Source organism: Tursiops truncatus, unplaced genomic scaffold, assembly GCF_011762595.2.
Source record: "Tursiops truncatus isolate mTurTru1 unplaced genomic scaffold, mTurTru1.mat.Y mat_scaffold_39_arrow_ctg1, whole genome shotgun sequence".
Classification (NCBI taxonomy): Eukaryota; Metazoa; Chordata; class Mammalia; order Artiodactyla; family Delphinidae; genus Tursiops; species Tursiops truncatus.
The window spans coordinates 590244-612480 of NW_022983296.1; the positions used below are offsets into that span (position 1 = coordinate 590244).

Here is a 22237-nt window from a genome sequence, read left to right on the forward strand (position 1 = left end):
CAACTGCAGCAATGTGTTTGTGTCTGTGCATGTGCATTACTAGGTGGAGGGTCCACAGTATCCATCAGATACTTAAGGGAGAACATATCTCCCAAGTGTTCTGGATTTTGTAAATTATCATAGGACAAGAGTCTTCAAGAAAAATCAGGTAGCTCTCTCACACACCACTCATTAAAGTAACAAATATTTATTGAGAGTCTCCAGGATTCCAGCATGTGGAATTTTCTGGAGACTAAGACGTGAAATGTATAAATAGCCACCTTCACCAAGTTTATAGCTCAGTGGAGGCAATAAGAATTAATATCTCACATTTTTTCTATTTAAGTATGACTCAGGGTTTAAGGTAATTTTTCTGCATTGTGTCCACAGTGTCCCAGGACTGGCGCCCTCCTCAAGCTCAGCACCTAGAACACAGATCTGATTGAGCTAAACTGGTGATGCACCTGCTTCCCAGCAAGGCTGTGGCCTCTAATGGCTGTCTCCTGCTCCTGTGTCCGTGGCCTGATCAGGATATGGGAGACACTTAGGCTGATTCCTCAGTGTGTTGTGTACTTCCACAGCCGAGAACTTGCTGAGCAAGACATAACTTCTTTACTTTTGTGAACACATGGCCTCCAAAAGGCAGAAATATTTAGTGACAATGTACTGAGGACATAATTCCTTAGTCATTCCCTGACCTCCACTCTCTGTCACAGAGACATGCAAAACCACGGAATCAGGCTTATGGGTCATGACTTGGCTGTGTCAAGAAGTTCTAGGCCATGTGGGAAGACTCCTCTCTCCTCTGAGATTTCTGCTTCAACCAACGGGGAGCAGCTTCCCTTCAGGTCTGAACTGAAACCCTGTAAGTTCATATATTGAAGTCCAGACACTTGTACCTCAGAATGTGACTGTATTTGGGAATAGGGCCTTAGGAGAGATGATGAAGTTAAAATGGGTCACAAGGGTGAGCCCTAATCCAGAGCTGTGCCCCTATGAGAAGATTAGGACACAGCCATGCACACTCAGCTCATAGAGTTAAGTCCATCTGCGGATGCAGCAAGAATGCAGCCACCTGCGAGAAAGGCCTCAGAAGAAACTGAACCTGTAGACACCTTGATCTTGAACTCAAAGCCTCCAGAGCTGTGAGAAAATTAAGCCTCCCAGTCTGCACTATCTTGTTCTGGCAACCCTAGCAAAACCCTAATACAGCTTTATTTCTCCTCTATCCTCTTTCTTGCAAATAAAACATGAAAATAGCACCAAAAAACACAGTGTATAAAGTATTTGAAAGAAAAACGCAGGGGAGCCACTGCAGGGGCTGAGGAACTACACAGCCATTGATTACCCTGGTTTTCTTTGTCTGCTTCCAAAGTAAGGGAAAATAGTCAAAATCACCATGGAAGGCTTGAGTAGACATTTTAGAGAAGGCATAGCTCTCCCTGGTAACACAAACTTGACATGTACTCAGTTGGTAGAAATAGTAAATGCATTTTAATCCTTGGAGGTTTAAAAAATTCAATTGCTTGGATTTCTAGAGAGGTTGTAATCCATGTACATGGTTGAAGGTCCTGAAAATTGCCTTACATTGTGCCCCGCACCGCCTTCCCTCTTTGCCCAGGAGCCCCTGCCCTCCACAGGTAGCCATGTATCTGGTTTCCCACAGCAAACTTCCAGAGTGTCTTTATGTGCATACAAGCAAATATGAATATACAATTCTCCTTGGCACCCTAATTAAAAAGACAAATAGTAGAACACGGGGCACGGTGTTGTTATAGCTTGCTTTTATTCATTTGACAGTATCTTGCAAATTATCCTCTATCAAGACATCGTTTCCTGCACGACAGTGCACTGAAAGGATGATGTACTACAATGCACTTTGCCAATCCACGTTGGGATGAACGCTGATATTCAATAATCCGTTTATATTACAAACAATGCAGCAATGCATAATTCTACTGCGAGCAAATGTGTAGGGTATGTTTCTAAAGGATTTATTACCTGGAGGGTTTTTAACGGCGAGCATTTGATAAGATACTCTGTTACTGACTCCTTCTGTGGAGACTAGCAATGAGCCTTTCTCTTTCTGTAAACTGCAACTTACCAGATCTGTCCCCCCACATATCTTTAAGAATGCTTTCCAGCCTCTTGTACCATTCAGAACACCTCCATAATCTGCTCAGCACCTCTCTTTATTCTCACACACGTCACAGCCTTACCTGGCACATACCTGCTGTCTTCACCTTGACCTCTGCCCATTGAGCAGGATTTAGAAATACTGAAAACCCCTCTTTGATCATCTCCAATTAATCGGCTACTGTGTGACTCAACTTTACTCAGTTTTATCACTAATTACAAACAATGGTAATTACAATACAGTTGAGTAACGACAATAGTAATTTTCGGTTCTGTAGATCTCAGAATTTCTCACTTCACCAGTGTCTACACTAGTGGATCTCAAAACAAATTCTCAAGTCACTGAAATTGTTTCTTGCCAGGACAACGCTGTGTGGTCATCTAGTCGTCCTTGCAGCAGCGGACGCCAGGTAACAACCAAATGGAGGAAAAACCACCGGGATAGATCTGGATGGCACGGAAGAGAAGGTGCGCCTCCATCCCTCCGAACTCATCCCCTCTGGCCCACCACAGGTCCCATTTCTCTCCCCGGCTTGTCTCCTCGTCCACACGCGCGTTCAGAGGCCATTCCGGCATGATATTCTCACGAGGAGCCTCTGACAACCGCGCCCACCCAGGACCGCGCATCACCTTGTGCCTCCTACGACCATCACCAGACGCCCCAAGCTCCTCCCCATTTCCCCATCTGTTAGGCTTCTCCAACCACCAAGACACAGGCGGAACCGTGGCTGCGCCTGGAGCGCCCTCCCCTCTCGCCTGCGAATGTCCTTGTTTTCACCTGTGGTGAGAGGACCTGGTCCACACAAGCGCTTCGGCGACGAGGCCAACAGAAGTGGGGACGCCGGGCGCTCCCCCGTAGACGCACCTCGGCCTGCAGGGGAATACAATCTGCGGAGCCCCATGACCGCTTCTTGCGGATTTCGGAGAAAGTAACCGCAGGGGAGGAGCTCCACCACGGCGACGGGACCGGGACGCACTGTTTTCCCAAGGCGGCCAAGAAGCAGCACCGGGCGTCCTATTGGATGGGGCGTGGCGGTCTCGTGGGAAGGAGGACGTGAAGGCCGTGGTCCCACTTCCAGTGCCTCCTCGTTATGCCATTCGGGCCCTACCCACTGCGGAGAAAAACATATTTGGGAATAAGGGCAAACGGGATCAAGAAACAAGGACGGCGGAAACTTGGCGTCCACGTCCGTAGGAGACTTTGAACCACTCTCAGGCGACACTTGGAAAGCGGAAATACGACCACCGGGCCACACGGACGACTCCGGGGATAGATACTCTCTCTTGACCACATGCTTCAATGTGGGCGTTTCACGCGCAAGAGACACAAGGGAGTGCCGGTCGAACCGAGCAGACCCACCATTCAACGACTTCTAGGGAGCACAGCGCCGGCCTCACATTATGCATGTCTGCCCGTCCAAACCCCGCGAGAGCAGCAAGCGCCCTTGCCCCGGAGACCGGGACACAAGCGCGCCAGCCAACAAGCACATCGGGCCCTCCAACGGCCTCAACGCCCGTGCCCGGTGCGTTCCCCACGTACGGAGTGGGACGCTGGTGGACAGAAGTGGTAGAAAATGAACGCTTCTAAATTGACTCAGAAGGACGGACCATCAAGCCTCAGGCGCTCCGGAGGGCTCGCAAGAACATCTCCCTACACAACGCGGCGGGCGGCCCAGGTAGGGTCGAGTCCGCTCAGTTCCCGTGGCTGGAGGGGCACGGGCGGTTGCTGGTCGACCAAGCCAGGCAACCCTCACAACTCACTAAGGAGCGCGGCAACGATCACAGCCTCGTAAACCTACACACCCAATCTGCAGCGAACGCAGGAGGAGCCCATGCCCCGGGACCACCGGGACAGTCGCCACAGGCATAGCCGGGCTCCCGGAACGCTGCCTCGCGCCCGGCGTCCGAATGTCAGCCCTCGCGAAGATCGCCGAAGCTCCGGAGACAAGGGACGATATAAAAGCGGCCGCCAGGTGGCGCCCGACCACCGGCTCGAACGTCCCCGGGCCGGATCCCGAACGCCGAACGGCGAGGGTGCAGTGCCGCCGCCCAAACGCCCGAGCTCGTCTCGGGGAGTCCGCCTCGGAGCTAGCGCCCGGCTCGGCACGACACGGCGCGACCCCGGCAGCAGACGGGAGACGAGGAGCTGGGAGGATGGTGCCGGGAGGCTGCCGCGAAGGAGACGCGCTCTTCACGCTATTCCTGGGCCGCCGGCCGCTGTAAACAAGGAAAATTCTGCAGGGGGATGGACTGCGTGAACTGTAAGCTGAAACCATGAACGTACCAATAGAAAACACGGACGACATTTTATTCTGTAATTGCAGAGTGGAGATGTTACTAAAACATAAAAACCAGAGCCCAGAAGCCATAGAGGAAACGATTGATAACTTGACCACCTAATTGATCTTTACATATTCCACAAGAAAAGTCAAATGACAAGAAGTGGGTAGGTGGGAATATTTGTGCAAATACGTGTGTACTAAGAATATTGATCTCAGTATTACTTAAGAACAGAACATTTAGAAAACAGCCATTGAGAGGGACCAGGTAAGTAAATTTCAAGTACATTCAGACAATACAGTAATATCACTTTGTGGTTTGGTTTATTGATTTTTTTTTTTAAATGAGCTAGATGTATAGGTATTGACTTGGAAAAAATGATGACAAGCTGTTTAATGAAAATAGCGAGTTTATATATATCTTTTGAAAAGAGTAAATGGAAAAGTAGAGGATTGGAATAGGTAAAGCAACTTTGCAAAACAAGAGTAAATTCCTCCTTACAGCCTGGAGTCAAGAACCAGAACGATGAGTGTGTCAGAAACAAACATGAGCCACACTTCCTGCTTTTCTGCCCCCTCCTTCTGCAGTCCAGGGACAGGCAGCTGGCATCTCAACCCCTCAATGTCTCTCCTCCACCCACACCCAGAGCTACCTACAGGCGAGAAGAACTTTCACTCTGCAGGCCTGGCCTCCCTATGTCCTCAGCCTGTTTCCTCATATCAGGAACCCTCAGCAATTCACTTGGTTTGCCCAGTCGTCCATGCCGAGGGTTGCTGACCCCAACCTACACCTGTGCAGCCTTTCTCTCCAAAACCTTTGAGCTGATTTCCCAAGGGAAGAACATTCCCCTAACATAGCAGGTATGAGCCAAGAGGACAACTGGAAGTTCGCGCCTGGATCCATCATACAAATTTTGTGTGCACTCAACTCCCAAAGACACAAGAGCAACGGAGGGTCCACTGTATTGTTAGCGCAACATGGCCATTGCTTTCTAAAAACACGCAGGCTCAATCAGCAAGTCCAGCTGTGGCACGAAGAAAAAAGAAACGCACACGCACACACACATATCGGCAGGTAATCCGTACTCCTGCCAGGTCTGAGAGTGGTGGGAGCAGAAAAGAGATCATTGTTGCCACTTCTTGGGTCCCCTGTGCTGACAAACCCTGGTGGCTGTATTGATGTTACTGGCGGGGAGTGAGGGCTTCGAGCTCCCTAATGTGTCATTTCCTGTCCAGTGCCCTACATTTCATTCTATCATACACTTTCTCCTCAATACACAGTTACAATTAAGAAAATAATAATCTGCATATGTTACATTCAATTTTCAAGTTTGAACAAAGGTGAAGAACACATAGGGAGGGACTTCCCTGGTGGCGCAGTGGTTGAGAGTCCACCTGTCAATGCAGGAAACATGGGCTTGATCTCTGTTCTGGGAGGATCCCACGTGCCGCGGAACGGCCAAGCCCGTGAGCCACAACTACTGAGCATGCGCGCCTGGAGCCCGTGCTCAGCAATAAGAGAAGACACGGCAATGAGGAATCTGTGCCCCTCAACGAAGAGTAGCCCCCTCTCACCACAACTAGAGAAAGCCCGTGTGCAGCAGTGAAGACCCAATGCAGCCAAAAATTAAATAAATGAATGAATAAATAAATTTATATTAAAAAAATCTTCCAACAAGCAAAAGTCAAGGACCAGCTGGCTTCACAGACAAATTCTATCAAATTCTATTCTATTCTATTCTATTGAATTCTATCGAATACTATTTAGAGGAGAGCTAACACCGATCTTTCTCAAACTCTTCCAAAAAATTGCGGAGGGAGAAAGACTCCCAAATTCACTGTATGAAGCCACCATCACCCTGATACCAAACAAAACCAGAAAAGATATCACAAAGAAAGAAAACTACAGGGCAATATCACTGATGAACATAGATGTAAAAATCCTCAACAAAATACTAGCATACAGAATCCAACAGCACGTTAAAAGGATCAGACACCATGATCAAGTGGGATTGGTCCCAGGGATTCTTCAATATACGCAAATAAAACAATCTGATACACCACATTAAGAAATTAAGGAATAAAAACCATACAATCATCTCAATCGATGCAGGAAAAGCTTTTGAAAAAATTCAACACTGATTTATGATAAAAACTCTCCAGGAAATGAGCATACAGGGAAGCTACCTCACCATAATAAAGGCCATATATGACAAACCCACCACAAGCCTCATACTCAATGGTGAAAAACTGAAAGCATTTCCACCAGGATCAGGAACAAGACAAGGATGTCCACTCTCACCACTCTTATTCAACATAGTTTTGGGAGTCCTAACTACGGCAATGAGAGAAGAAAAATAAATAAAATGAATCCAAATTGGAAAAGAAGAAGTAAAATTTTCACTATTTGCTTATAACATGATACTACACATAGAAAATCCTAAAGATGTCACCAGAAAACTACTAGAACTAATCATTGTATTTGGTATGGTTGCAGGATACAAAATTAATGCACAGAAATCTCTGGCAATCCTATACACCAACAACAAAAAATCAGAAAGAAAAATTCAGGAAACACTCCTATTTACCATTACAACAAAAAGAATAAAATACCTAGGAATAAACCTGCCTAAGAAGGTGAAAGACTTGTACTCAGAAAACTATATAACACTGATGAAAGAAATCAAAGGTGACGTAGACAGATGGAGAAATATACCATATTCTTGGATTGGAAGAATCAATATTGTGAAAATGACTATACTACCCAAAGCAATGTACAGATTCAATGCGATCCCTATCAAAGTACCAATCGCATTCTTCACAGAATTAGAACAAAAAAAATTGCAATTCGTATAGAAAGAAAAAAGACCCCGAATAGCCAAAGCAATCTTGAGAAAGAAAAACAGAGCTGGAGGAATCATGCTCCCTGACCTCAAACTGTACCACAAAGCTACAATAACCAAAACAGAAATATAGATCCATGGTACAGGATGGTACAGATACCCACAAACTTATGGGCACCTAATTTATGACAAAGGAGGCAAGAACATACAATGGGGAAAAGACAACCTCTTCAATAATTGGTGCTGGGAAAACTAGATAGGCAAATGTAACAGAATGAAATTAGAATACTCCCTAACAACATACACAAAAATAAACTCCAAATGGTTTAAAGACTTAAAAATGTAAGACCAGACACTATAAAACACTTAGAGGAAAATATAGGAAAAACACTCTTTGACATAAACCACAGCAACATCTTTTTTGACCCACCTACTAGAGTTACAGAAATAAAAACAAAAATAAACAAATCGGATTTAATTAAACTTAAAACTTTTGCACAGCAAACGAAACCATAAACAAGACAAAAGGACAATCCGCAGAATGGGAGAAAATATTTGCAAATGAAGCAACAGACAAAGGGTTAGCCTCCAAAATATACAAACAGCTCATGGAGCTCAATATCAAAAAAGCAAACAATGCAATTAAAAAATGGGCAGAAGACCTAAATAGACATTTCACCAAGGAAGACATACAGATGGCCAAGAGGCAAATGAAAAGATGTTCAACATCACGAATTATTAGAGAAATGCAAATCAAAACTACAATGAGGTATCACCTCATGCCAATCAGAATGGCCATTATCAAAAAAGCTAGAAACAATAAATTCTGGAAAGGGTGTGGTGAAAAGGGAACCCTCCCACACTGTTGGTGGGAATGTAAATTGATACAACCACTATGGAAAACAGTATGGAGGCCCCTTAAAAAAATAAAAAGAGAACTACCATATGACCCAGCAATCCCACTACTGGACATATACCCTGAGAAAACCATAATTCAAAAAGAGACATGCACCACAATGTTAATTGCAGCGATATTTACAATAGCCAGGACATGGAAGCAACCTAAATGTCCATCGACAGATGAACGGATAAGGAAGATGTGGCACATATATACAATGGAATATTACTCAGCCATAAAAAGAAACGAAATTGAGTTATTTGTAGTGAGGTGGATGGACATAGTCTGTCATACAGACTGAAGTAAGTCAGAGAGAGGAAAAAAAAATACCGTATGCTAACGCATATATATGGAATCTAAGAAAAACAAAAAAGGTACTGATGAACATAGTTCCAGGGCAGGAATAAATAGGTAGATATAGAGAATGGACTTGATGACACAGCGTGGGGGGCAAAGTGAACGTAGCATCGACGTATTTACACTACCGAATGTAAAACATTTGGCTGGTGGGATGCAGCAGCATAGCACACGGAGATCGGCTAGATGCTTTGTGATGACCTAGAGGGGTGGGATAGGGAGGATGGGAGGGAGCCTCAAGAGGGAGGGGAAATGGCGATATGTGTATGCATATGTCTGACTCGCTTTGTTGTGCAACAGAAACTAGCACAGTATTGCGAAGTAAGTATACTCTAATAAAGATGTATGTTTTTAAAAAAGATATGACTTTAAGAGTGATCACAGATTTAATTTTCCAGGTATACTGAAGAAAACCAGAGTGGTGAAATTGCACTAAAGATGACAATAGCAACCAACTTCATTTTTATTTTATCTGCACATTGCACAAGAACTTTTAACCCTGTACATCACTGCTTTTTAGAAGAGAAATTTCTTTCATTATAGGATCCCTTTTTTTAATAAATAAATTTATGTATTTTATTTATATTTTTTAGAAAAGAATAATTTATAGATAGAAAACTATCAGGAGTTAATGAGTTCTAATTTACACTTGGGAGTAAAGCAAACTCTAAAAATGGTCACATTGATGAAATAATGAATACATAATTTAATATGCTACTGAAAACTTAAGAAAAATAACCAAAGTCTAGAACTACATAATTTTCGGTTATTAAATACAAAAGCATTTTCATGCAACTTCCAGAGATTCTTGCATGTCGTATAACATTTCTTTCTTAAAAGTGCATTCTTGCATAATAGTAACAGAAACAAAATACATTTTTTATTATGTATTTATCAATACATTTCATTTCAAATTTATCAATAATGTATATAGCTTATAGCACATTTCAGGAAATGTCTATATGACAATACTGTGTTATTTGGGGTGTTTTGGATTCTCTAAAATTAAGCTAAGAGAAAATTAGGAGCTCAAAATAATGATTTAAATAGAGATCCTCTTGTACAGTATTCTTGAAAATGGTGTCCCATGGATGTTCAAATAAAATGGCAGATAAATGGAATTCTAAGGCACATGTGCAGCAGAATTTCTATTCTAATAAAAGCCATTATTGATTTTCAAAACTTTATTTTCGAATCCAAACAATTAATTTTAAAAAATACTTATTTCATGATAGAGTAAACAGGAAACCTGGCTCTTAGGAAAAGAAATCTAGCTTTACTCTTTCTAAATCTTGCAGTGCAACTTTACAGAAGTCCAGAATTTTAGACAGTATTTTTAATAACCCAACCTTTCTGAAAATATACAGCCTAATCAAGGATCCAGAACTGACAATGTTTTCAATGTCAACTTTACTTTGTAAAGTGCCAACTTTTCTTTGTAAACTAGTAGCAAGATTTTGGAATTATACAATGGGCAAACCCTTATTTACATTTAATTTTTAATATCAGTAGTTTTATTTTGCAGGGTAATTTAATTTACTGTATTAAGAAGAAGAAGTCTATGAAAGTAAGGCCATAGTATTATTTACCTTTCAATCCTCATAACAGTTCAAATTCTGAAATATTGGAGGGTCTCAGAAAATAGTTGTTAATAAATGAAAATTTGATTAAGGAATGAATAAGGTGATTTAGATGATCTTTCTCCTGAAAGACACATTTATGTGGTTGATTCCAGAGTCATATTTTCCCGTAGGATCACATGGATGCTATAGTCTCTCCTTTGTGTTTGTATGCCTTAATTTTTATTTTTAGCACCAGTGGAAGTCCTACAACTTGCTATTTCCATTGAAGAGTCCATCATCAACATCTTTCCAAGTCAACATCTTTACACCTATAGATTTACTTCATGTAAAAATATCAAAAACTAAATACAAACTAATAATATTGCATTGTGTAGACATACTAGAATTTCCTTACCTGATCCCTCTTAATGGCTATGTTTACTGAATGTTCCGTTTTTATATTAAATATTTCTGATATCAGTAATCTTATTACACATGTATTTGCACAAATGTTGCTCACACACCTGTTTCTTATCATTGGACTTTGCTTGTGGAATATGTAAAGATGAATTTGTGTTCAAGTTTATCATTCATTTCTTGGATGATTTTTGCACTTCTAAAAAACATGCAAAAAAAAATGCTTTACAAGGACTCCATTTTGAAACCACAGAATAAAAATCATTCATACATGTTTTCTACGTGTACTTTCATGGTTTCAGTTTTAGAGTCCACGCAGCCCAAGTCCCCGCAAAATCCCTAAGTGCTCCCAGGAGCAGGGACCCGCCCTAGCGCTGTGGGCCGCTAGTACGCCCGCCCGGCCGGGAATCGCGTGGGGAGCGCTTCTCCGCGGCAGCCTCCCGGCGACCTCTTCCCAGTCCCCCGCCCTCTTCTTCTGTGGCCGGGGTCGCTTCCCGCGGTACTGATACAGGATCTAGCGCCGAGACGGACGCCCCGGGACGAACTCGTGCATTTGGGAGGCCTGCGCTGTACCCTCGCCGGCCGGCAATCGGGATCCATGCCTCAGACTTTCCCGCCGCTTGTCGGGCGCCAAGTGGCGGCCGCTTTGAGACCGTCCCTTCCATCCGGAGCTTCAGTGCCCATTGCGAGGGCTGGGACTCAGCCGCCGTGCCCGAGTCAGAGTTCCGGGAGGCCGGCGATGCTGGCGGCGACTGTTCCGGTGGCGCCGGGACGTGGGCGGTTCATGTTGTCGCCGGAGATTGACCGAGCAGGTCTATACCTTCTGAGGCTGGCGCTGAGCTGTGGGGAGGTTTGGGTATACTGGATGGGTCGACCAGCACGCCGTGGTTCCCCTCGGATAACGGGGACCACGGGCCTGTTTTGTGTGACCAGGAGAGTGTGTCCGTGCCTGGCGTCCTCCTCCGTGTGTCCCGTTGGTCGTACATTCTCATATTTTCCAACTCGCCTGGAGGTTGGGAGCAACACGGATGTACGAAGACATCACCAACCCTAACCCTAACCCTAACCCTAACCCTAACCCTAACCCTCCCTTTTTGACCTTCAATGAGCCTTTCTGCATGTATGTATTTGGGAAGGTTTCCTTGACTTCGAGAATGAGGAATATGTGCTCTTTTATCTCTTATCTGGGCAGGGCCCAGCCTCCTCTCTCACTCCTGATACTTTGGAGTATCTGTCCACAGGGGAGAAACTCCAGCTGTTCACCCTGGGACCCATCTATCCCCTGCCTCATAGGGATACTGCAGGTGTTTAGACCACAGACTTCAATCCTGAAATCTGTTACATTGGAAGTGGCAGTTCCAGGACTCTGAAGAGCTACTCTGCTGGACCTCCAATGGCAGACCCTGGCCACTTTCATACAGTGCTTCACCACCCAGGCCCTCTCCTGGGCCATCATGCCCAGATCTCCGAGGCAGGTGGTGATGACGCACTTGGCCACACTGTTGAACTGGGTGACAGTGGCATGGATGGTTTGTGCCATGTGCTCATTTCCAAATGTGTTTTCTGGGACCAGATGGAGCCCAGGCACTGAGCGGGAACCACCTTCTTGAACACGTCCTGGGGAGCAGGGGGAACGTCACATGGGTCTGACACACCCCATCTTTGCATGCCCGGCAGGGTCATCACTGACAGTGGGAGCTCAGAAGTGGAGGATATAGCCAAGCCTGCCCATCTCCACTAACTGCCAGCTCCACAAGGCAGCTCAATTCTGCTCAACCCAAGGGAGCATCTTCAACCCACCACGGTCACCCTTCTGCTCTAATTCCTTGTTCAAATGCACATTGCTCTGTGCAGCTACAACCAGGGCCTTTGTCTGTTTCTGTCCCTTGAGGTTAAGGGCACTTCAGATGTGTAATAGGTGCTGAGGCTGCTGAGTCTCTGGGCAGATTGTGGGGTGACCCGGGTACCTGGCTGCACACAGTGAGCTCTCCTCCCCCAGGCAATGGACCAGGCTCTGCCTGATGTTCCCTCTGTTCTACCTCTTTTAATCTGCACAGCCACTGTGTGGGAAGTCCTCTCATTGTCCATCTCTACTGATCTCAGGTGGACAGTGAACTTGCCCAGGTTACGTGGTTGATAAGTGGTGGAGCTGGGGATCTGCACCCTGATCATAGGAGTCCAGGCCATGGAAAGGAAGGTGTGGGACCCCAGGCCCACCATGAGCGCCCATCTACTCACATGCCCATCGGAGCCAATGGTCTTGGTGCAGCTGCCTCTAGCACTGCGTTGACCCTTCTTCTGACCCTTCAGCAAGAACCTTGGAGCTGGCACTAGAGCAGGATAAAGAGAAAGGTTCACCCACGTAACTGACTCCCTGTGCCTTCCCCCAAACAGAAACATCTACTGTCTTTAAAAGGAATACCCAGCCCCTAAACCCTAACGCAGAGAATCTTCCCTGCCTGCAGTCCCTCTTACCGTCTGGCTTTGTCTCTGTGGACTCTAAAATCTCCTTCTGGACCAGGAAAATGGGGCATGGTGTTTCATGTCTGAGGCAGGCAAACTGACCTGCATATAGGCCAACTTTAGCCTAAAAAAGGGGCAGAGCAGGGGCTGCCAGGTGAGCTGCAGGTACTAACACAACCAGGTGCCTAAGATGAGAGACAGAGCGTGGGGGGTCACGTGTGGAACAGAGCCGGATGCCTGCCTCACTCAATGCTGTGCAACGGAAGCACCCTCCTTTGGCTCTTGGACCCAGATGATGGCCTCAGCCCACTTCCAACCCCACTGTGGTTATCCTTGTACTGGAAGGCCTGAGCCCGACAGAGATTGTGTGAGTCTGGTCTTCTTACTGACACTCTTCTCTCCAAGGTCATGGGCACAGCATACTCCACCGTTCATGCACATGAGCATCAGGACTGAGCTTGAGAGAGCTTTGTGAACATGTTGCTCACCTCACCTCTTCTGGTCCCCAGTTATGTGTGCCAGAGGAGGTAGATGTAGGGAGGGCAGGTGGAGTGAGATGGGGCTATGGAGGGGATGAGTCTCTCAGGGACTAACCCAACCCCTCTGATTCCAGGGAGGCTGGGACCCTATCCACAGCTTTCTGACTCATTTGCTTCTTCAGGGGAAGCCCCCAGACATAAGCATTCCTATGGGAACTGAAAGGTGTGTGAGCTCCAGTGTTCTGCCTGTCCTTGCCCAGCACAGCCTCCAGACTCCCACTCTGTGCTGAGGCCTAGCACAGTGGTATTTGGGTCGACAGAGGAGCCTGTGAGCCCAAGACCACTCAGAGTTTTAGTTGGTCCTGTGGTTCATATTTGTGTTGTAATATGGGAGGAGCACCCATATCCAGAGGCAGCCATGGGGGCATCACTTCTCATGCACTCTGGACATGACTACTTAAGATGTCTAGAGAGATGATCTGAAACTCAGTTTATAATTTAGCCCCAGGGATTGTGTCTGTTTTATTCTTTAAATTTAGTGTCTAGGAAAATGCCTGCATGTACTGGGTACTTAATCTGTATTGCTGAATGAGTGAATGCCAACCAGAACCATCCCAGGTATCTGGGTGGACCTTGAGCTCCTCTGCCTGCTACCAGAAATTCCTAATCTGTCCACACCAAGGACTAGGTCCAGAACAAGATGGATGCAAACACAAAGCTTCTTTGCAAATAGGAAATCAGGGTGATTTTCATGTGCTTTTCCAAACTCACAAAGACCACAGGCCGGTGCTGGATGAGGCAGAGAGTTTCTTCACTGGGGAGAGAGAAATATATATGTGAAGACACACAGCATGGCCAGCAGCCTTCTCTTCAGAGCCAGCCACCAGGCAAGCATCTACCGTGACTTGCTACAGTGACACTAGGAGGTTCATACTTTTATCCACCTACTTGTGAGAAGAGCAAAGTGAAGCTCAGAGAGGTGCGGTGACATTCCAAAGACACACAGATAAAGGTGGGGCACTCCCCACCATGCTGTGGCTGGCGCAGCCGTCGCCTATGAAACTGATCATGCAGGACCTGCTGGGCAGTAGTGAAGGCCTGATTGGAGCAGAGGAACAGCGTGGTGTAGGTGATGTTTCTACCTGGGAAAGCTGGTACCAGGGACTCTCCGTGATTCTTCCTTGTGCCTGTTTTGAGGGGCAGCATTATTCAGGCATCATCTGGGGACAGGGTTGTCTCTTTTCACACCATGTAGACAAGGAAGGACATATACACAATGGCAACACCATAAATCACCAGTAGGATCAGGATGTGGAGTTCAGACCAGAAACCAGTAGCATAGCAGGAACTGGTGCAAGAGGAGGACATGAGTGCCCACCCCGAAAAACGTTCTATGTTTAAAAGTACAATTTAAGTGGAAGGGGGTAATAGACCGTTGACGCCTTCAAGACATTCTCTTATCTGAGGAACACCAGCACCTCCCGGTTTTAAGTGCATCATCCCAGTTAGACATCAGTAAACACCACTGTAGACATGAGAAAATAGAGGGTTAGGAATTACAAACAAGTACTCAAGATCATGCAGGTCAACAAACAGGGAACTGCCCAAAGCACGGGCTGCATGACATTCCCTCTAAGCTGCCTGAGGCTTGGTCTGCTCTTGATGTGGAGCAGAAGGCCCTGGAAAACCACATTCCTCAGAGGACCCCAGGCACTTGCCAGATTCATGTTTGGGTTCTAGGCCAACCCTGATCACCTGTAAGTCTTGGGGTTTGAGACTCCTCTGCACCTGTTCTCACTGAAGACCAGAATTTGATGTTGTTGGTGGCCTGCCCCTTGCCTAGAAACGTGGAAGAGTTGAACCCATTGACCAGCTCCTCAAAGATCTCTGGGTGGAACTCTGCAAAGACACTGACTGGTAGCTGGACCAGGAGTGATCAGGAGCCTATCTGAACATCGCCACAGGGAGAGTCCCAATGAGAATTTCTATTCCTCAGTTCAGGAACAGAGAGACACCTGTCAAATCCCCCAGCCAGGGGGGAAAGCAGATGAAAGCTCTAGGGATCAGGTTTAACATGTGCGCAGATGACCTGGGTCTCAAGCGCTCACCTCTCATCCTGCCAGCCACGAACTGGGTTTGGGCATGAGAGAGCCCCCACCCCCAGGCTGCCGACACTTGACAACCTGCTCCTGCCCTGGAAGGCCGTACCCCTCCTTCCCTGGCCCCGCCACCCCCTTCACACACAAACAATGCTGGGCTGCCCTCTTTTTACCTTTCAGTACCTCCTGCCAAATGGCCAGAGGTATCGGTGATGAGGGGTGAGCAATGTCCACAGCGACAGAAAAGTCCCTCAGCCCAGAGCCTCTGAAAAGTGGGGAACAACAGAATAGATTGTTCTCTTGAGAGTCTCCAGTCGAGTGAGTTCTTGGGGGCTCTTCCTATAATGTGGGTGTCTCGTTACCAGTGTTTAAGTTCTGTTGGGGACTCTCACCAAGGAAGTGAGGTCACTTATTCAAGATTTTATTATCTGGGATCCTCCCTTCCATCAAATCTACACAAATCCGCTTCTAGGCTGTTAACTGCCCCTCCCACACAATGTCATCCTCTTTTTTTGTACACGATGAGAGGACACAGCCCTGGCCACAGCTGCCTGGAAATGTAGCTAGGGTCCTAAATTTCAGAAGATAGAACTGAAATCAGTCCCTTTTCTCACCAGTTCTGTGTCCTGGAAAACACCCTGCTCCTCTCAGCTGTTCCTCAGTCTCCCAACCTGCACAGTGGAGATCGGGCTAGAATGTCCTTTCTAGGAGCATCACCATGTGCATTGAGATAATATCTATAACAGCTGTAGCTAGTGTCACGTGTGTCTAAGGCACAAAGGAGAGACTGGAAAATTACAAGAAGGGGTGGGACACAGCATAAAATAACTCAAAAGATGTCTGAGTTTCAGGAAGGTGATATTGGAACTGTCACTTCCCCTCTTAGCCTCACTTTTAGGTCAGCAGCATGAGGGTGTTGAAATTAATGGAAATTCACACATTGTCACCCTTTGGAGTAAAACTGTTCAGTTGTTTCCTGTTATAATTTGAATGAGACTCAAGTGACTCAAATTGGCCTGTGTGGTGGGCAGCCTCCACATGGCATCCAGTGACACCACCTTTCCTATACATACCTCTGTGTAACTAAGTGGTTAGCAAATACCCCAATCAGTAGATTTTAGCCGAAGTGATGGAATGTGATGCGTACGCTTTAATTTCAAAAATCGCTCACCTTCCTTTTATTCCCTCTCTAATTTTCCACTTCTCTCTCTCTTATCCCTGAATTGAGGAATCAAGCACAGATGTTTTGAGCTGTCATATAAAGAGCCCCACAAAGGAGAGAATCGAGGCATTGCCCAAGTCAACACACAGAAAGAAACTCAAACTCCAAATCCAACCTGCATCCTGAACACTGTGAGTAAAGTTGGGACCAAATCCTCTGTCACTTGAGTCTCAGTTGAGGCTGCAGCCCCAGCCTGTGAGACACGTTGATGCAGAGGAGTCCATTATGCTGTGACCGTATTTCTTACCCACAAAAATTGCGAGCTATTAAATGTATATAATTTTAAGATGCAAGGTTTGGGGTAAATGTTGTTAGAAAGAAACAGATACCTAACAGTCTAGCAGACCCCAGGATATGGCCCTGACTTCCTGACTCCCCCTAACCCCCGCAGTTTTTTCTCCAGTTCTACTCATCACTTTCTAGCATCTCTGGTCCACTCACCTCTGCCCACAGGTGTCTGCAGCAGTGGTGACTTCTCCCTGACATGCTGCTCCCAGATATGTGAGGGTTGGTTCACTGTTGTCATTCTGGTCCCCGTAACTGTCACTCCAGTGAGGCCTCTGAGACCCTCCTACCCAGGGACTCGCCAAACCTCCCTCAGAGCACAGTCTTTATTTCCAGTCTCACACTTGCTCTTTTCTTTCATATGTCTTGCTCCTGTACTTTTGGCCATCTCTGCTCCAGGCTGTGAGCTCCTGGAAACTAGGGAACTCTTGGTCACTTCGTGCCCCACACAAGGGCACCTGGCAGAGAAGGAGTGCATGGTGCATAGTTGCTGAAGGAATATGTGTGACTATCTTGGCGCCCTCCTCCCTTTTAAGCAGTTGGACTGTGGAGGTGAATGCTACTGACAAGAGTTTAAAGTTGTATGTGTAACAGGGGGGGGCCACATAGCCCTCTATGTGGCCCTCAGTGGACATCAGTGATGCAAAAGCCTGTCTGCTCCTAGGTGACCAGCACTACAACTGTGGTCCTGGACCTGCACACCCCTCAAAAACTAGTACCTTTATTTGGGTGTCCTCAACACAGAAGCTCTTCAGAGTCACAGGGGCATAGAGTAGAACATACAGGCTCCAGGGCAGTGCAGTGAAAGTGGCCCCAGAAGCTTCCTTTTCCCCACCGTTTTGTCCATCACTGTGGTGTCTCTTTGCTCGTCAGGGATGACCTCAGCCAAAACAATGATATCCCCACATTCAAATGAGGACCACGAGGCACCAACTAAGACTGGTCTTCTTCCTAGAACCCTGGCTCCGGGTCTGAGGCTCTGCCCCCTTGTGCTCACAAGGCCTCGTTTCCCAGCTAATCCCTCCTCTGAGGGACCTCCGTGAAGTGGAAAGCATTTTGCCAAACTCTCAGAACACAGTGGTCAGTGGTGGAGAACCAAGTTTCTCAGCAGTCTTTCCAAGCATGCAGAACACTTGCAATCCGCCACGGCAAGCACACAATTTGTAGAGAAAGAAAGCCCTTCTCCCCTGCAGCACTGTCTACACTGGGGAATGGGGTGTGTGCTCAGCCTGGGTCTAGAAGATCAGAATGGTGGACTGTAAGACCCCAGGCCCTGTCCGCTGGAGAACACGAGGGAGATGGCCCACGCCCAGGCAGGACTATGGGAACTTGGAGAATCCCCCTCATTCTTTCGACCTCTGGACACACTGCCAGAGGGGTGGACGCCCCTGTTCCATGGCAGACCTCTCTCCAACATCTTCTTGCTCTCCTCAACACTTACATATTGTTTTCTCTTCCCTAACCACCCTCGCATCATCCCCAGCTGTTAACCCTATTTCTATTTGTACATACATGTGTCTGCATGGAGATGCGGAGAGAGTAATGGCCCAAACTGAGCCGAGTTGGCAGGAATTCACCAGGATCTTAAGGGCTCTTATTTCAAAACCAAACATGATGGGAGGGACTGAGTACTGGCTTAGGGAGCTGGATTCCTCACTTTTATTCCGGCCTCTGCTCACATATGGTGTCCTAGACAAGTCCCTGCCTCTTTCTGGGCTTCAGTTTTCAAATTATATAAAGAGGGTTTCGATGCAGAGTTACATAGGCACGTGCACAGCCAGAAAGTTTCTCAGGCTCCAGCAACAGTAGATGGGTGGTTGACGTGAGTGAGCTCAGGCAGGCACAGGTACACAGGCCTCCTAACACGGGCAGATGTAGGCGGACATGTAGCAGGAGTGACCAAGATACCTGTCGATGTCCTAGCACAAGCAAGAGACAGGGCGCCTGTACCCCACCTCCCTGCACCAGCATGAACACTGGAAGAAGGGCTCTCCTCAAAGGTGAGCTCTGTCTGATGCCCCCACCTGCTGTGTCTAAAAGGTCCACATTCTCTGGAGCCCTAAGCACGAAGATCATTCACAGTGGAGTGGTTCCCAGCAAGTAAATTGGGGATGGAAGTGATATTTTCTTTGTAGAGGCTCAGGCCCTGGAGACACGCTCCCTGATTTGCCATACATTTTCCCTTTACAACTGAGTGGAATAAACCCAAGGAACATACCCGTAGTTGAAAGCACATGTTGTTGTTGGACAATCCACAAATCGAAGGTTGCTGGGTCCCTGAATCTCTTATTGGAAGAAAATCAACAAGCAGAATCATTTGCTATTTCAAAGCCTTTGTTGAGCTGTTATATGATGTGAGTGTAAGTTTATGAAAGGTTCAAACAACTGATATTTTCATGTATATCTGTTAAGCAGCTAATTTTAAAGTCTGTAACAAAAGTATGTTCTGAAGAAATTTTTTCAAGAAAAATTACTTTCCAAAGTCTGAAAACAGAAAATCCCACATGAAGTTCTGAAAGGATAAGTTTTAAAATGTAATTCATGAGTTTGTTTATTTAAGGAACTGATTTTGAATTTTGTAAATAATTTTGGATATTAGAAATGTGTATCTTAAATACATTATCATTTTGTTTTCTGATATTTTATATTTAACGTATTTTACATTACTTTCTTGTGCATAAAATATAATTGAATAAAGGTGGTCATAAGCAGAATGTTTTTTCTTGTTTCCTTAATTTTTGAGAGGATTTACTAAATGAGGGAAAACACAGTTTGATTCCCTCCCTGACAAGCTCCAAGGTATGCCAGCTGTATTCCACTGCCTCAGATAGCTAACGGTTTCTTGGAATTAACTGTGGACTCCTATTCTCAAATGAGGAAAAGTCCATAGATTTTCTACTCCCATCTTCTGTTTCAGTTATTTGTGTTTGTGATCAACTCTGTATATTACTATAGAGAATTTTATTCCAAGCAGAGCAGCTGTCCTCTGTGTCTAACAGGTTGAAGATCCAGTGGAGAATCTGATGATGGAAATTGGTTGCTCTTTTCTAGGGACCTGAAATTGATGCTGTCATTGTAGCATAGAATAGAGGTTATTATCATTTTTGGGGGGATGACCTAAAACCCAGATAACATGGCTCCAAAGAGTGGGGCACATCCCAGGCAAGAGAGCGGGCATGGCTTGAACAGAGCATCACCAGTGCCATCAGCAGAGAGTCTGAGGCACTGAGATTTTGAGTAACTTAGCATCCTGGCTGGGAGGGGGCACATGTTCTCCAGTGAGTTCGAGCATCCTACACTTCCCCCAAGGGCCTGCAGGGGGGGCACGAAGCCACTATGTCACAGGCGATGGGGCGCATGCGCAACTGCACCCGCACTCGATGGGCGGTCTTCCCTGAGGACGGAGTGGAGGCGCCATGGCTGTTGCGGGCCCGCGTGTGGGGCTGGCTGGTCTGCGGGAGGACGATGTTCCCCACCCGCGCCCCGGCCGGTGCAAAGGGGCTGTGCCCGTTCCTCGACGCTCCGCGTCTTCCTTTCCGGCCGCCCCGCGCGGTGTATCCCCACCTTCTCAGGTAACGTTCGATGTCGCTTGTTGTCCCTCGGATCCGGTCTCCGAGGGGCCGGCGGCGTGGAGGCTGTTCCCGGCGGGGCGTCTGTTCCGGACGCGGGGCGGTTGGCGGGAGGAGCTCCGCCCAAGGCGGAGCGCGGGAAGCGCGTGCCCTCGTGGGCGGCGCGGCTGGGCCCCGGACCCTCGGGCCGCGGGGAAGGAGCTGGGGCGCGGGCGACCGGGAGAGTTCACCGTCGCGGACTGACTCTGCTGCGTTTCCTCAGACGCCCCCGGAAGGTTGTAAAAATGTCCCCTTTTTTTAGCGGCCAAGAGAAATGTTTCCGCCCCTTGTCCTCAACCGCACGGACTTATCCACTTATTCCTTTGTTCAAAGACCTTAACTAACAGACTATACACGGATGATGTGCAGGTAACGTGGATCTAGTTTAAAACGTATTGAAAGAGTAAAAAAACAGGGCTTCCCTGGTGGCGCGGTGGTTGAGAGTCCGCCTGCCGACGCAGGGGACACGGGTTCGTGCCCCGGTCCGGGAAGATCCCACATGCCGCGGAGCGGCTGGGCCCGTGAGCCATGGCCCTGAGCCTGCGCGTCCGGAACCTGTGCTCCGCAACGGGAGAGGCCACAACAGTGAGAGGCCCGCGTACCGCAAAATAAAAATTAAAAAAAGAGTAAAAAAAACAGTGTAGTAAAACACACTATGTTAAGTTTTATACTTTAAACATGTCAGAATCAGAATTTATTGTATTTTACTTTTCCATCTTAAAGGAATAAAATTATTTGGAGCGTATTGTCAGCTATGGATCGGCACTTGCCTTCTACCTCGACAAGGATTAAATCAGGTGCTGGTGCAGTTGCTGCAGCCGCTGACCTTCAACACCCCCTGAAAGGAGTTCAGGGTGGAGAGCGGAAATAACGTGCTCTGTGCTCGGGGAAAGCTGGCAGGACAGCTCTTCAGAGAGTTAGATACTTTCAGGAGCTGATTTTATGAGCCCAGTTCTTGTATCTCCTCTTGTCTAGAGAAGCACTGAAATCCTTCATGGTGACGTCACTAGCCGGAGCCTGCATGAGACGAGCAGAAACCTTCTGCAAAAATTATATGTGCTCGATTGCGTGTACTCCCCCTTCACCAAAATTACATATATACTGGCCTTCCCCCTGCCTCTTTGGAACAGTTTCTTGGAGCCATCTGAGATTCTGTCTCCCAGGATATAGTCTTTATTTTGCCCCCAATAAAACTTAACTCACAACTTTCATGTTGTGCTATTTTCTTTACGTCACCAATATTTATTATTTATTTATTTTTACAAATAATTCTTTTTTAAATTTATTTAATTTATTTTATTTTTGACTGCATTGGGTCTTCGTTGTTGCATGGGCTTTCTCTAGTTGTGGCAAGCGGGGGCTACTCTGTTGTGGCGCACGGCTTCTCATTGCGGTGGCTTCTCTTGTTGCAGAGCACGGACTCTAGGTGCGTGGGCTTCAATAGTTGTGGCTTGCAGGCTCTAGAGCGCAGGCTCAGTAGTTGTGGCTCACAGGCATAGTTGTTCCCCTGTATGTGTGATCTACCCGGACCCGGGCTCAAACCCGTGTCCTCTGCATTGGGGGGTGGATTCTTAACCACTGCACCACCAGGGAAGCCCCACAATGAGCAA

General features: G+C 46.8%; 1 long non-coding RNA gene across 1 annotated transcript; it reads left to right on the forward strand.

Annotated features, from left to right (window-relative positions):
- Window positions 1-20295: 20295 nt before the first annotated feature.
- LOC141277754 (uncharacterized) lies at window positions 20296-21836 on the forward strand. The gene is made up of 2 exons (XR_012329560.1): window positions 20296-20591; window positions 21351-21836. It is a non-coding gene; the product is annotated as an uncharacterized lncRNA (long non-coding RNA).
- Window positions 21837-22237: the final 401 nt, after the last annotated feature.